Raw genomic sequence first — 13,786 nt, 5'->3', positions numbered from 1 at the left:
AGAGCAATAAGAGGAGACATCCATGCCTTGTTCCTGATCTTAGGGGGAAAACATGTAATGCCTCACCATCTTGATGATAAAGCATTAATGGAAATGTATAAAGTAATTTAAATTTATTTGTCAAATGAAAATATAATTTGGGAAGCAACTCTGGAACATTTTTTTTTTTATATGTTGCTTTCAACATTACCAATGCAGAAATATGGCTGATACAGTTGCTGCTTGGAATTTCATGGAAACCACAACAAAGTTTGCAAAGTTTGGGAAAGTGCCATTTCCTACTTGTATCCAAGAACTGTCTCCTCTTACTGCCCATCACTGCTGTGTCGTCTCTCGTCTCTCACCTTCCTGGTGGCTGCTTGTATGTCTGATTTTATCCGTTGTTCATGTGGAAAGTAATGGATGCTAAAACAATTATAAATTCCTAATGTCAAGGCAAATTTCTAAAATATTGTCAAATGCCCGCAAACTGTTATTAGGTGTATTTATTTTTCTCTAAATATCCTCTTTCCTCTTAAAACTTGCATCATGTAGTCATACTTTGAGGTCTTGCTACGGGGACAGAAAATTATCTCAATGAATTGGCTCAAGATACTTAACCCGTTTGTATTTGCTGTTGTTATAATGACCAGTTAGTAGAGAGACCCCAATGAGAGACCCCAGACCTGACCCAAAATATTTGTGAATGGTTGAAGTCACTGTTCCTCGTGGGTTTTAGGAGTCTGTTATTTTGACCATTCAAAAGATCACATGGGCAGCTGACTTTCCTCTTTGCCAATCAGTTTAAAATGATGGCAGAACGAACAGAAAGAGGGGGCCCTGGCTTTGATGATCTGATCTCAAATTTTGGCTCAGCCATTTCCTGATGCGCATCCTTGGGCAGACTTCTTAAGCTTTTCAGATTCAATTTCTTTATGTATAAATTGAATTGATTTTCCTTCACATGTTCGGTTAGGACCCCAGAAGACCATGTCTGCTTAGAATTGATATAGTATTTGTATCATGCTAAATACTCAAAATATCGGTATTCTTATTAACAAAATTGTTAATAGAAGCAATTATGCTAATCATCGTACCTGTCCAGTAGTATAAAAGAGGATGGAAATCATTAATCAAACTTTCTTCTCTAAAGGAATGGATCGACAATTTTACATTTTGTCAAATTCCAAATTTTGTACAAAAGTAAATTAATCATAGGGATCCAAGTTCAGCCGAAACATATTAAAATGTAAATTATAAAGTTTCCAATTATATCACATTATAGTGATGCTTAAGAGGAAAACACTTTCTTTTCATTTAGAACAATCCATAACATTTTCTAGAAAACCAGGACAAACTTAAATGGCTTCTGAATACATAGTTGGTGTGAATGGGTCCAAACGAATACTTGGCTTTTCATACAAGTAGCTTCTCCATAGAAGTAGCCCTAGACTGAAACTTGGGACAACCCACTTTTTAGTTTGTTATGTGTCCAATCTTTGTTGAACTGCTTCAGTTTTGATGACTTATATTCTTAGCCTTGTGAAGACAAATTTTTGCTTTATTTACTCTACAGAAGGGCTTTGGAGAAACCGAAGGATAAAGCAAGCTGCGGTTCTTCCGCCTTCAGACTCCGCTGGGCGGTCCGGAGCAGGATCGTGAGGCCGCATTAATTTTCTCAAGGGGTGAGCAAAGTGTCCTAAAGAACAAGTAGCAGAAGGGTGGCTGGAGCCCAGAAGAACTGAGGGACTTTCCTGCCACCCCTTGTTCTGGGTCATTTCAATGATTTCACTGATTCTTCTGACAGCTTGCGTCTGCTTTTGAACCCTTCTGGCAGTTTTGATTTCAACCACTGTGCTTTTCACTCCCAGAATTTCTGTTTGGCTCTTTTTTCTTTTCTTTTCTTTTCTTTTCTTTTCTTTTCTTTTCTTTTCTTTTCTTTTCTTTTCTTTTCTTTTCTTTTTTCTTTTTTTCTTTTCTTCTTTTCTTTTCTTTTCTTTTTTCTTTTTCTTTTCTTTTCTTCTTTCTTTTCTTTCTTTTCTTCTTTCTTTTTTCTTCTTTCTTTTCTTCTTTCTTTTCTTTTCTTTTTATTCTTTCTTTTTTCTTCTTTTCTTTTCTTTTCTGCTTTCTTTTCTTTTCTAGTTTCTTTTCTTTTCTCTTCTCTTCTCTTCTCTTCTCTTCTTTTCTTTTCTTTTCTTTTCTTTTCTTTTCTTTTCTTTTCTTTTCTTTTCTCCTCTTTTCTCTTTTCCTTTCTCTTCTTTCTTTTTTCTCCATTTATAAGCAAGCTCCATGCCCCGTGTGGAACCCAACTCATGACACTGAGATCCTGACCTGAGCTGAGATCAGAGTCAGACACTCAACCAACTGACCACTCAGGTGCCCTGTGGTTCCTTTTTATAACACTCTTTTTCCACGCTCTCTGTTTGTTCACACATCTCTCCCCTGGTTTCCTTTCATTCTTTGCCAGCGGCTGCCCAGACTCAGGGAACGTGTCAATGTGGCTGATTTAAAGGTCTCTGGCTGGCAAGCCCGACACACGCACCTCCCTGGGATCAGTTCCGTCCACTTCTTTGTTCCTGTGGATGGGCCGTACCTTCCAGCCGCTTTGTCTGCCTTGTAATTTGTTGATGGAAGTCGGTGTGATTGAATATTGTAGTGTGGTGACTCTGGGGACTGGGTTCTCCCCCCGTGCTGGGTGGGTGTGCTGCTTGTTGACTGTTGGGGGTTGCAGTCATCCCTTTGTGTAGTGACTTTTCCAAATAATTCTTTACAAATGCTACTTCCCTGTTGTGCATGCGCCCTGAGGTCACTATCCGGCTACCTCAGTGGTCTGCAGTGAGTTGCTGGGGAGTCAATGATACACCTGGGGGATAAAAGACAGACAAAAACCTCCCAGTGCTTGCAGATTGGACCTGAGTGGGACACTCCTCCAGGGCCACACCGAGCCACGTGTAACCCTGCCATGGCCTCCAGTCCTGTGAGCACAAAGGCAGGGTCCTCTTGGCTCTGTTTTGAGCATGTGTTCAGCCCTGGGCACACATCTTAGGCTTCAGACTTCCCAGAATAACCAGCCTTCTGCTTCCTGGGCTCCTGGTGGCTTCTTCTGCTTGTCCCATCCAACGTCCTCTGCCCCAGACGCCCAAGGTACTACAGGCGGTGGAGGCTGTCACTAGATGCCACCTGGACAGTTACTCCAACCCAAGACACTGGGCTGTGGGGGTAGCTAGGCAGGCGGCCACATGTACCGCAGCTTGTTCCAACAGCCTTCGAAGCCTCTTCCCTCACTCATCACCCCCTTGGTCTATAGGGTTTCCATGAAATCTCAAGGTTCCATAAACGTTGCTTCTGCTAGTCTTCTTTTTTTTTTAATGTACTTATTTATTTGTTTTATTTTTTTTATAAATTTATTTTTTATTGGTGTTCAATTTGCCAACATACGGAATAACACCCAGTGCTCATCCCATCAAGTGCCCCCCTCAGTGCTTCTGCCAGTCCTTTGCCAGCTGCGTTGTCCCCGCAGTGGAGGGATGGGGATGAGCTCCCCACTCCAGCGCTTCTGCAACATCACTGAGCATTCATGTTCCGAGATGAGTTTAAGATTGGGGAACCTGATTCCGTAATAAATATAACTCATGACACAACAGTTATTGTGATTTCCCGCAACCAATTTGTGCACATTTCATACCTTTCTACGAAGTGGACCAGAACGTGCAAAGCTTCTAAACTAAAATGATTTCAAATTAATACATTCATCTGTTCATGAAGACATGACTACAACATCACAGACAAGACAGCTGTCGTGCAAAAGCCAGAAGGCCCTTCCCTGCCCATTAGACGCAGTGCGACCGCGGATCACCAGCATGTCCTTGAAGAGGAGAACCTACGTTTGTGAACAGCTGTCACAGCCTCCAGAGCCACCTGCATGCGGACAACAACAGGCAGGAGATGTCCCTGCAGGTTTGCCCGTGAAGCCGCGAGCCCCGACCGAGTGATAGTGACCAAGAAGCAAAGTCAACACGTGGAGTGCTGATGGAGTGCTGATGTTCTTGACACTCGTGCTTCTGAGTCTGGTCCCTGTGTTTTTTTTTTTTTTTCATTTATTCATGAGAGGCATAGAGAGAGAGAGAGAGAGAAGCAGAGACACAGGCAGAGGGAGAAGCAGGCACCATACAGGGAGCCCGACGTGGGACTCGAACCCGGGATCCTGGGGTCACGCCCTAGGCCGCAGGCAGACGCTCCACCGCTGAGCCCCCCAGGGACCCCCCGGTGCCCTCATTCTTGCACGTATTTGCTCCTTTGTTAAATACTTGCTGTGGCCTGAGACGAGAGTTTCAAATTCAGGGGTATGTTAGGCGCCGTCCGCACGAGGCCCATGCACCTGCTGCGCGGCCTCCTGCGCCCTTCCTCAGGGGTTCAGTGCTTGGCCCCCCAGTGGGAGGCAAGCCCCAGGGATGAACAGCGCGGTCGCTCTCCAGCAGCTCCTGTGGGCTAGCACATCCTGCAGTGGAGACCACGGGCCACGTGGTGGGAGTCTGGGGGGCAGCGGGGCTCCCGGACCCTGGGTTCCCAGGCTCCTGGTGCAGCCGGTTCCGGCCACCCACCCCCCCAACACCCAGACCTCTGCTGAGAATGAACCCAGGGGTGCTTAGCTCTTACTGAAGGCTGCCGTGTAATAAAACTGCCACCCGGGCTCGGGAGGGCCACGGGGGACCGAGGATGTGACGTGCGCTCTGGAATTGACAGTTTCCAGCAAGAGGAGTGTCGCGGCCAGCAGCTCCAGGCGATGGGGCTCCAGGGGAAGCCCGTGGTCAGCCGGCAGGAGCAGGGCGTGGGGGCGCGGGCAGCAGGTGTGGGCATCCTGGGGAGGGCAGGCGCCTCCAAGCCGGGCCACGTGGCTGAGGTCCCCCCTGTGAGCCAGGAGCCACTGGGAGGCATCCTGCAGAGCTTTGTGCGGGCCCCGTATGACAATGTGCTGTCGTGAGCCAAAGGAGGGCACACTATGTCCAGCTAAACTTGTGTTTCAGGGGGCAGTCAGCGGGGCTCAGCGGCTTAGCGCCGCCTTCAGCCTGGGGTGTGATTCTGGGGTCCTGGGTTCGAGTCCCACGTCGGGCTCCCTGCATGGAGCCTGCTTCTCCCTCTGCCTGTGTCTCTGCCTCTCTCTCTCTCTGTATCTCTCATAAATAAATAAATAAAATCTTTAAAAAAATTGCATTTCAGGTAAAAAACAATGTTTTGAGGAACACCATACCCCGTCCAACATCCTGACAGAGTTGTCCTTAAAACGGCTCACAGTTACCAGGAAGTCCAGACGGCTGGGCCCCCGGCGAGCCTTCCCATGGCCTCCCATCCAGGGCTGACGTTCTTCAGCCGCCAGCTGTGGTCGCCTACCGCGCTCTTCAGTAATTGTTTGGGCTTTAAATTCTCTCTCCAGGGACCTCAAGTTGAGAAAAAAACAAACAAACCAAAGCCGACGGGTTCGCAGGCTGCGTCGGAGTGCTGGGGCAGCTCTAGGAGGTGCGGGGCCGGGTGGCTGGCGAAGGGTCGCATCACTTCCTGCCGTCCTGGAGGCGGGAGCCCAAGACCGAGGCTGCACCCGCCCGGTGGGAGCCCCGCTGCCACATCGGAGGCCGGGGTTCAGGGCGGGAGGGTATGGGGCCTGGGGGCCCTGGGCCAGGGTCTGGGGGCGTGCACCGACCCTCCTCCCGGGCTGCGCCCTCGTGGCCTCATCACCTCCCGCAGAGCCTGGCTCCCAGGTCCAGCATCTGGGGCCTCGGCCACCACGTGCGGGTTTGGGGCCCGGGGTCAGCTGGCTGGCACCGACACTCCCTACAGGGCGGCGGCACGCGGGGGTCGCCGAGCGGCTGCCTTCCCCGGCGCCAAACCATCAAACGCCCCTCAGGCTCTGGGTCGTCGGCCGGCAGGGAACTTACCGATCCGTCCACAGGTGAGTGAGGGGCTAGGAAGAATCGGTCATCGAGGAGAACGTGAACACAGAGCCGTGGAGCCCCGTGACTCCAGCAGGCTACGGTCTCATGATGCGTTAGCTGGGCGGCATCTGTGTCCCTTAGGCGTCGTTTCATATGAACCACACCTTCCCCCCATGTTTTTGGTGATGTTGGGTGTTTGCTCCAGAGGAACCACCAGTTAATATCTTTTTCTAGAATTTATGGTCTGGTTGAGCAGGTCCTCATTCCTGGAGCGAAGGTGCGCCTTCGTTGGCCGACTTCTGCCACTTTGTCCCACACCTCTGGCCACGAGGAGGGCCCTGGGATGGGCACAGTGTCCGGGAAGGGCCACTGAAGGGTGAGGAGAGGCTTCCTGCGTCTCTGCAAGGAAGGGGTCCCTCGCCCACCTGCCCTGCGAACCTAGGATGCTGTAGTCTCAGCAGCAGCCGGCAGCCACGTTGTGACCATGAAGAGAGGGCCTGTCTGAGGCTGCAGCCAGCCCTGTAGAGGTAGACGTCTGCAGGACAAGGACTGGGACGAGGAGTCCTTGGACCTCACTCATTTTTTATGGGTTTTGGGTCAAGGCTGAGGTCATGCCTGGGGCCATCTCATCCTCTGAGCTACAGAGATTTTCCACTTTTGCTTGAGTGGCTTTGAGTTTGTCCCCTTGAGATGGAGACACCCTAACCTCTAGGTGCGTGTGAAGGACCCTGGTTGCCTTATTTTTCTTCGGTTGTCAGAAACAGGTGAGATGCTACCCCCTTGAGAAAGAATTATTTTCCTCAGTGTAAATGATCATTTTTAATATACAAATTCATGTTAAAAAAAAATAGTAGAGCACAAAGCTTATTGTGATTTCCGAAGATTTTCACTTGAACCTCGAATGGGTCCTTTCTCTTGTTTACAAAAGGGTCCAGCAGGATACATGAGCACACTGACGGGCACCTTGCATTTGCAGTGATGCCGGAAAGAATGATTGTCGGTGGCCGTGCTGGGCACAGGGCCCTGCACTGGGTGCTCGGCTTACATCGGGCAGCGTTGAGGCGTAGCCTGATGCACCGTGTCCAAGTGGCAAAGGATGGGTTAGGGTGGCACGACGCACCAAAGCATGAGCTGTGGGTGGATTTTGCACAGGCGATTCAAGTGCAGAGGGTCAGACCTTTGGGGGAGACTTTAGGTCACCACTGGGCCAGGACGCAGGCCGCCCCTGACGCATATCAGGATGCGTGTGCACGTGTGCACAGAGCATGGGGCTCCCGGAGCCCGTGGTGCACTGGCCTTGGAGGCAGCGACCGGACAGCAGATCCACCCACGCTCAGCCCGTGGCTGGAGCCCCATCCATCCAGCGGTGGCCGCAGGAGCCCCCCAGACGGTCCTCACGTCAGCCCGGGCTTAGGACATCCTGCCTCCTGCTTTACCTGAATCCGGGTTTCCTTTCTGTAATGCGGCCTGGGGGTGAGGTTGGGGGTCATGCAACACAGTCCCCAGACGTGTGACTGCGGACAGCTTCCCTACAAGGAGCGTGGGAAAAAATATATTTTCGGATTAAAAAAATGGCACGAATCTATTATGATGTTTTGTTAGTTTTCTTTTTTTTTTTTTAAAGGTTTTTTATTTATTTATCTATGAGAGACACACAGAGAGAGAGAGAGGCAGAGACACAGGCGGAGGAAGAAGCAGGCTCCACGCAGGGAACGTGACGTGGGACTCGAACCCAGGACTCCGGGGTCATGCCCTGGGCCGAAAGCAGGTGCTCAACCGCTGCCCAGTTTTCTGCAATAATCTGAAAAATTCAACCACAAAGGGATTGTCTTACCGTGTCTCAGCCTGGCGCATGGCGAGTACACGTGTCCTCCCTGTTCTGTCAAATGTGACAAAGGGGGAGTAGGAGACGCCTGACTGTCTGGCTTGGATTTAACGTTTAAATGGGGGCGGGGTCCACATGGCACCTGCAGGGCAAGTGCGCGCTCCGTGTCGGGGAGCACGGGGAGTCGGCCCGGGGTGTCTGTGACCGTGGAGGCCGCGGGCCACGGCAGAACCCAGCTGTCGGGGAGCTCGGCTACTTCCCCGGCAGTGGGAAGCCGTGCGGCCGCATCTGCAATACAGTCAAAGGCCAAGGCCGACACACGGTCTCTGGGACGGAACAGCAGCAACACACACACACACACACACACACACACACACGAATCCACCGGCCGGGCGTGTCTGAAGGGACCCTTTGGCCCCCGCCGGCCACACCGCACCAAGCGGGAAGCAAGTGCCTGCCACCCTCCTGGTCACAGGACCCAAACTGTCATAAGGGGTGGGGGAGGGGGCGAGCGTCTTGACACTACGAGGTCACGTCCAGGTGCAGAGGGAACAGGTAGTGAGACTTCCGACTTGGCCAGGAAGCCAGAGTCAGTTGCCGTGGGATGAGCCCCAGGGGTCGCCCGGGTCGTGAGCCCCAGAGCTCTGGGTGCAGACTCTCTCTCAGGGTGGAGGGAGGACGGAGGCAGTGCTTCCTGGGAGCGAAGGGTAGCAGGGACGATGTCCCCCGGGGCACGGACTGCAGTGCCCTGCGTTTGGGGCCCTCGGCTGGATGCAAGCAGGTGACAAGGCCACATAGCCCTGGACCGCCTGCCTCCACCCCGCGGGATGAGAGGGGCAACAGATGCACCCAAATCACGGGGAAGATATTCCACATCCGCTCAGGGCAGCAGAGGCCGCAGGCTGTTAGGAGCCTGTTCCGGGGCATTGGGCGTCGTCCCTGGCATGCAGGGGGCCTGGCCCAGCACCCCTGGGGTCGCGGGGGACACGTCCTAGGACGGGGCTCTCCAGTCCTGGACAGCTTCGCGCTGTTGAGCGGGACACACCGGGGGCACCGCGGTCCCGGGCCCGGGCAGCAGGGTCGGGGCACGCAGGACAGCACCCGAGCTCGGCCGCGGGCTGAGGCCACCTGCTGCCTCTCTGATAAAGCGCCCCGGTCTCCGTCTGGGGGGCAGGGAGGCAGGCCCCAGGGGGCTGTTGTGGGGACGGTGAACACCCCAGCTCCCGGCCCCCGTGCCCTGGCCACCCTCCTGGCGCCCGCCCTCCGTCTAAGCAGCAGGGCAGCCCCTTCCCTCCAGCCAGTCGTGGCCGTGGGTTGCCGGCTGCCTCCCTCCAGGTCACGGGGTGAATGTGAGGGGAGGGGTCCGCCTGCTTCAGGGGCCTTCATAGCCGGGCGCGGGATTGCACAGCTTTGCCGGCGGCCTCTTGCAGGCTCGACTGCTCCCCATGTGGACACCAGCGTCCAGAAGCTTCCAGAAGGCTCTCAGTACCCACCTTCCTAAACACTGGCATGGGAGACGCTGACGCCTGCGTGGAGGCCCGCTCCGGAAGCTCGGGGGGTGCGGGAGCAGTTTTGGGTACTGTCAACACGTAACTCAGCTTTAGACGGTTCCCGATGGCAGGCGAGGCCAACGAGCCTGTCCCTGGTGCTTCCCACGGGGTCAGAGGAGCCCCTGCCCTATGACCACGAGCGACAGGGCAGGAACAAGAGGTTTCCTTGGGGAAGTGAGTAAACATTTGACTTGTTTTCTCAACTCGATCTGAGAAATTGCTTGGAACAGCCCGTCTAATGGCTTTTCTGGCAAGCGTTTCAGGGGACCTTTGTTTAGAGCCAGCCAAATAAGAGGGTGGCTTGTGTTGCTCTCTCTGCGATTCCTACCTCAGTGCGCATGTGTCCTGGCCCAACATCCGGCTGTGCTCCTCTTAAAAGTACACGTTTGCTCCCAGCAAGCACGAAGGCCCATGACCGAGCGGGATGCAGAGGCTGGGCGGCGAGGAGGCTGCTACCGGGAGGCCACGCCCCTTGACCATGGTCCTGGCTTGAACCTGCGCCAGCCGGGCAGGCCCCCGCTCTGTCTGGGAAGCGGTCCCCTCTTACTCCATCTTTTCCTTTGATCCACGCCTTCAACTGCTTAGATGAGGCCCACCACGCTGGGGAGAGCCACCAGCTTTGCTCGGTTTACTGATTCAAATGTTAACCTCATCCAGAAACCCCCTCTGGATGCAACCCCCAAACGTGCGGGCACCCTGGGACACAGGCAAGTTGACACCCGGTGACCCCCGTGTGAGCACAGGGAAACCCCCTTCCCTCTGGTGACCTCAGTTTTCTAGAGACACACGGCTCACGGCGGGCAGTCCCCATTTCCAGGGAGGGACTGTGTTGTTTAGTGCCATAGACTCCAGTGCCTCCGGCCCGGCCTCCTTCCTGCCCCCAGTCGGAGCCCAGGCCGTGACGGACGAGGATTCTCACCTTGATCACGTGCTCCTAGGAACACCTGTCGTGCTTCGGCCGGTCCGCCTTCCGTTGGATGCACTTGCAGCCCCTCCTCCATCGCTAGCCACCAGCCGGGAAACGGCGGACCGCGGGCCGCTCGCCCGTCTCCAGCGACGCTGCATCTTCAGGAGCACCTACCGTGGGTGTGAAAATGGTGAAAATGTCTTTCATAAGCAGGAAGTCTAAACATTTCCGCACCTCCAGTCAAAGGCCAAGGCCGACACACGGTCTCTGGGACGGAACAGCAGCAACACACACACACACACGAATCCAGAAGTGGGAGGCGTGAGACCCCAGAGCCTAACTCAGCGATGCGGCGGGAGCAGAGGCCCGGGGATTGCTCAGTGCGCAACAGTGAGGCGGGCCGGCAGGAGAGCCGCATGCCCGCCGGGCTTCCGGGGAGCTGGGGCTCTTGGGGCAGAACGGCTGGGGATGGGGGACGTGCAGCATCACTGGGGCCGGCACATGTGTAGAGGAGGCCCACCGCGACTCGTGCCATACTAGGAGAGCATGAGCCTGTGCCGCTGGGCTGGGGCCTGTGTCTCACTGCCCGCGTGCACCTGAACCGCCACCGGGCTGGATGCGGGGGTCACACACTGGAGCCAAAGGACCTGCTGGGACCTCCAGGCCGCGAGCCCAGCAGCAGCCCCCCAAGACAGCGGGGCCCAGGCCCAGGACGCCGCCGCCGATGCAGCCGCTTGCAGTGAGGGGAGCCACGCGGCTCTGGGGACGGTCCTGGGACGGTGGACGCCCCCGATGGGTGAGCCGAAGGCCCGCCGTGGTATGCTTTGCGGGTGGAGGGCAAAGCTTCCTGGGCTTGCACCCGAGCAGGTGACACGAGGAGGTCGCTGTCTGTAATTCGTACAGTCACCTGGCTGCGTGAATTATCACGGGCGATGATGCCTCCGCTCCATACGAGGCAGCAGTCAGCGAGGGTCGACCGTGGGCAGGGACACGCCTGCACGTGCTGAGCCCCACGTGACCCTGTAACTCCAGGACCACCCGCAGCATCGGTCACAGAACAGGCCGGGAGAAGCCACCTCCCCGGAGCTGTGGCTCACGCGGTAGCATGTCTTCCACGACACAGCTGAGCAACGTGGGGCACGACGCCATGGGATGTCCTGTGATGACCTGCTCTGCGGCCCTATGTGCGCGATGCACGCACGTGTGACTTTCCGTCTGCAGTCATCCGCTGGCACCCAGAACACGCACTGGAAGGAGTCCGTGTCCTCTGACAGGAGCAAGCAGTCCGCGCGGGTGGGGCACGTTTCCAGGATTGAGGTGCTCGGTATCCGGAGAGTTTGCAGAGCAATCCGCAAGCAACGCCTGAGCATCCCCGAAGGCTGAGGCTCGGTGAGCCTATGGCACAGTCCCCCTTCCCGCCTGAGGAAATCGGTCTGCGTGGGTCGGGTCTCATCTGCCCAGGTGCCCCACCCGGGACGTGCTGCTGGACCGTGAAGCCCAGCCCAGGAGCCGGGGCTTGGCACAGAGTCTAGGTCTCTGCACAGTTTCCAGCTCCGTCCTAAGGACGAGGTCCACCACCACTAAAGAGTCACAGTGTTAGTGGCACCTGCCACGCTGGTCCCCCAGGGAGCGGGCAGCGCAGGAAAGACTGGGGTGCAGTGCAGGGCCCCCACCGAGGCCGACAGAACTGCTTCTGTGTCCGTCCCCTTGGCCGTCGCCGTTATGCACACATCACCCCTCTCCCCGGGGCTCTTCTGTGTCCTGATTTTCTGGAGTTGTTTAGAAATCTTGAGATTCTTAGGTTGCTTTGACCTCCTTGGAACACACTGAAGCAAACAAAGCCCCCTGGCAGCATGCGTGTTGTCCGTGATCTCCGACCCGTTTCATAACACTCACTTCCTAGCAAGAGCGTTTGCCGGGGCCGTAAAATTCACTCGGTTTGGGAGGAATCGTGTCCCCGCGATGACGAGCTCGGTTCCTATACACAGTGTGTTCCCAGGAAGGCCTCTTCCGTGTGAGTAAAGTGGCAATATTGTAACAGCCTAATGCACCATTTTTCTGGAATTTGTGGTAAGTGTGACCTCCGTGTCCATACGGCGTTTCCTGCCAAGGTGAATTTCGGGGCTCCTTGTAAACTTGGAAGAAGAAAAGCTGTGGTGAAGCCTCTCTTCTGTTTGGGTTGCTGAGGTCAACAAAATATAGAAACATCCAGTTAAAGAGAGGCACCTGGGGAGGCTGGTGGGTGCGGGGCTGACACAGGTTTCCTGGGAGGGGACGGGTGGCCGCCGGCAGGTCATTGTCAAGACCACTCGCATCCAATAAAAAATAAATTTATAAAAATAAAAATTAAATAAAAAATAAGGGCAGGGGGTGGGGGTGACTGGGTGGTGGGCACTGAGGGGGGCACTTGACGGGATGAGCACCGGGTGTTATTCTATATGTTGGCAAATTGAACACCAATAAAAAATAAATTTCTATTAAAAAAAAAAAAAAAGACCACTCGCATCTGCTTCTCCCGCAGGAAACGCAGGAAACGGCCACAGACAGGGATCGAAGGGTGGACGGCAGCGAGAAGCTGCAGAACCTCATTTGCGGGAGCCGTCCTGTTCAGCGCCCCTTCCTGGGGCTCCCCTTGGGGACTGCAGGCTGGCGGGGCACAGGGCCTCCACGGGGACGCCCCCCGTGAAACTCGGACCTGGTCTTCTGAACCCTCCTGGAACCAGCAGGCAGCGTTAGCCAAGGGGCTGCGGCTCCCCTCCTCCCCCACCCCTCCTCCACATCACCCGGGGTCAAGGGCCCCCCACAGGGAGTTTTATCCTTAACTAATGATACTCCCCCAGCAGGGAGACCCTGTTCCGGGGGACAAAACCCAGGTACGGGCTGGATGACCCCTGGAGCCTCACCCCGATTACAGCTACCTAGCCTGAAATAGTTTGTGTGGCTGTTAGCCTGAAAGAAACGCTAAATTCTACTCTTCCATTGCCTCTGCTCCAAAACACACCCATCAGATTGTGCCGTTTATGGGAAAGTGACGTCCAGCTCAGTGACCATAGTTAACGAGGCTGTGCTGCATATCTGAAAGTGGCTAAGATCTTAAAAGTCCTCGTCCCAAGGAAAAAAAAAGGTCTATTACGGTGATTGTTTCACAGTATATACAAATATCAGATGGTTATATTGTGCACCTGAAGCTACCCTAAGGTTGTATGTCAACTAAACCTCAATGTTAAAATGCTGTTCTTAAAATGTGCTGTTTTCCTGAAAATTTTGGTGTAAGTCTGAATTTCGTACAAGTAACAAAATTTTTGACGGCATAATTTACTATGCCGATTGGAAAATCAGAATAAAAAAGGGCCTTAAACTCAATCGCTGTCTTTTTCTTACTTATACATAATATATGGCATTATTATGAAATTAGGAAAATACAGAAAAATAGATTATAATAAAAAATAATTTATCTCTCTGTGGTTAATTTTAATTAATTTAATTTAATATTTTTATGGATTCTCCTTGTTTTTTATTTAACTGCTTAAATGCAATTTTATTTTACTTTGTCTGTACATACATTGATAACATACCCATTGCCTTTATTATTGAAAGC

General features: G+C 53.7%; 1 long non-coding RNA gene across 1 annotated transcript; it reads left to right on the top strand.

Moving 5' to 3' along the window:
- The first annotated feature begins 12,079 nt into the window (after positions 1-12,079).
- On the top strand, positions 12,080-13,551 carry LOC140604477 (uncharacterized). Its single transcript, XR_012007340.1, has 2 exons — positions 12,080-12,258; positions 12,710-13,551. It is a non-coding gene; the product is annotated as an uncharacterized lncRNA (long non-coding RNA).
- Positions 13,552-13,786: the final 235 nt, after the last annotated feature.

This window comes from Canis lupus, chromosome 15, assembly GCF_048164855.1.
Source record: "Canis lupus baileyi chromosome 15, mCanLup2.hap1, whole genome shotgun sequence".
In the NCBI taxonomy this organism is placed as follows: Eukaryota; Metazoa; Chordata; class Mammalia; order Carnivora; family Canidae; genus Canis; species Canis lupus.
The sequence above is the reverse complement of the archived record's forward strand: the minus strand, read 5'-3'. Positions and strand labels throughout refer to the sequence as shown.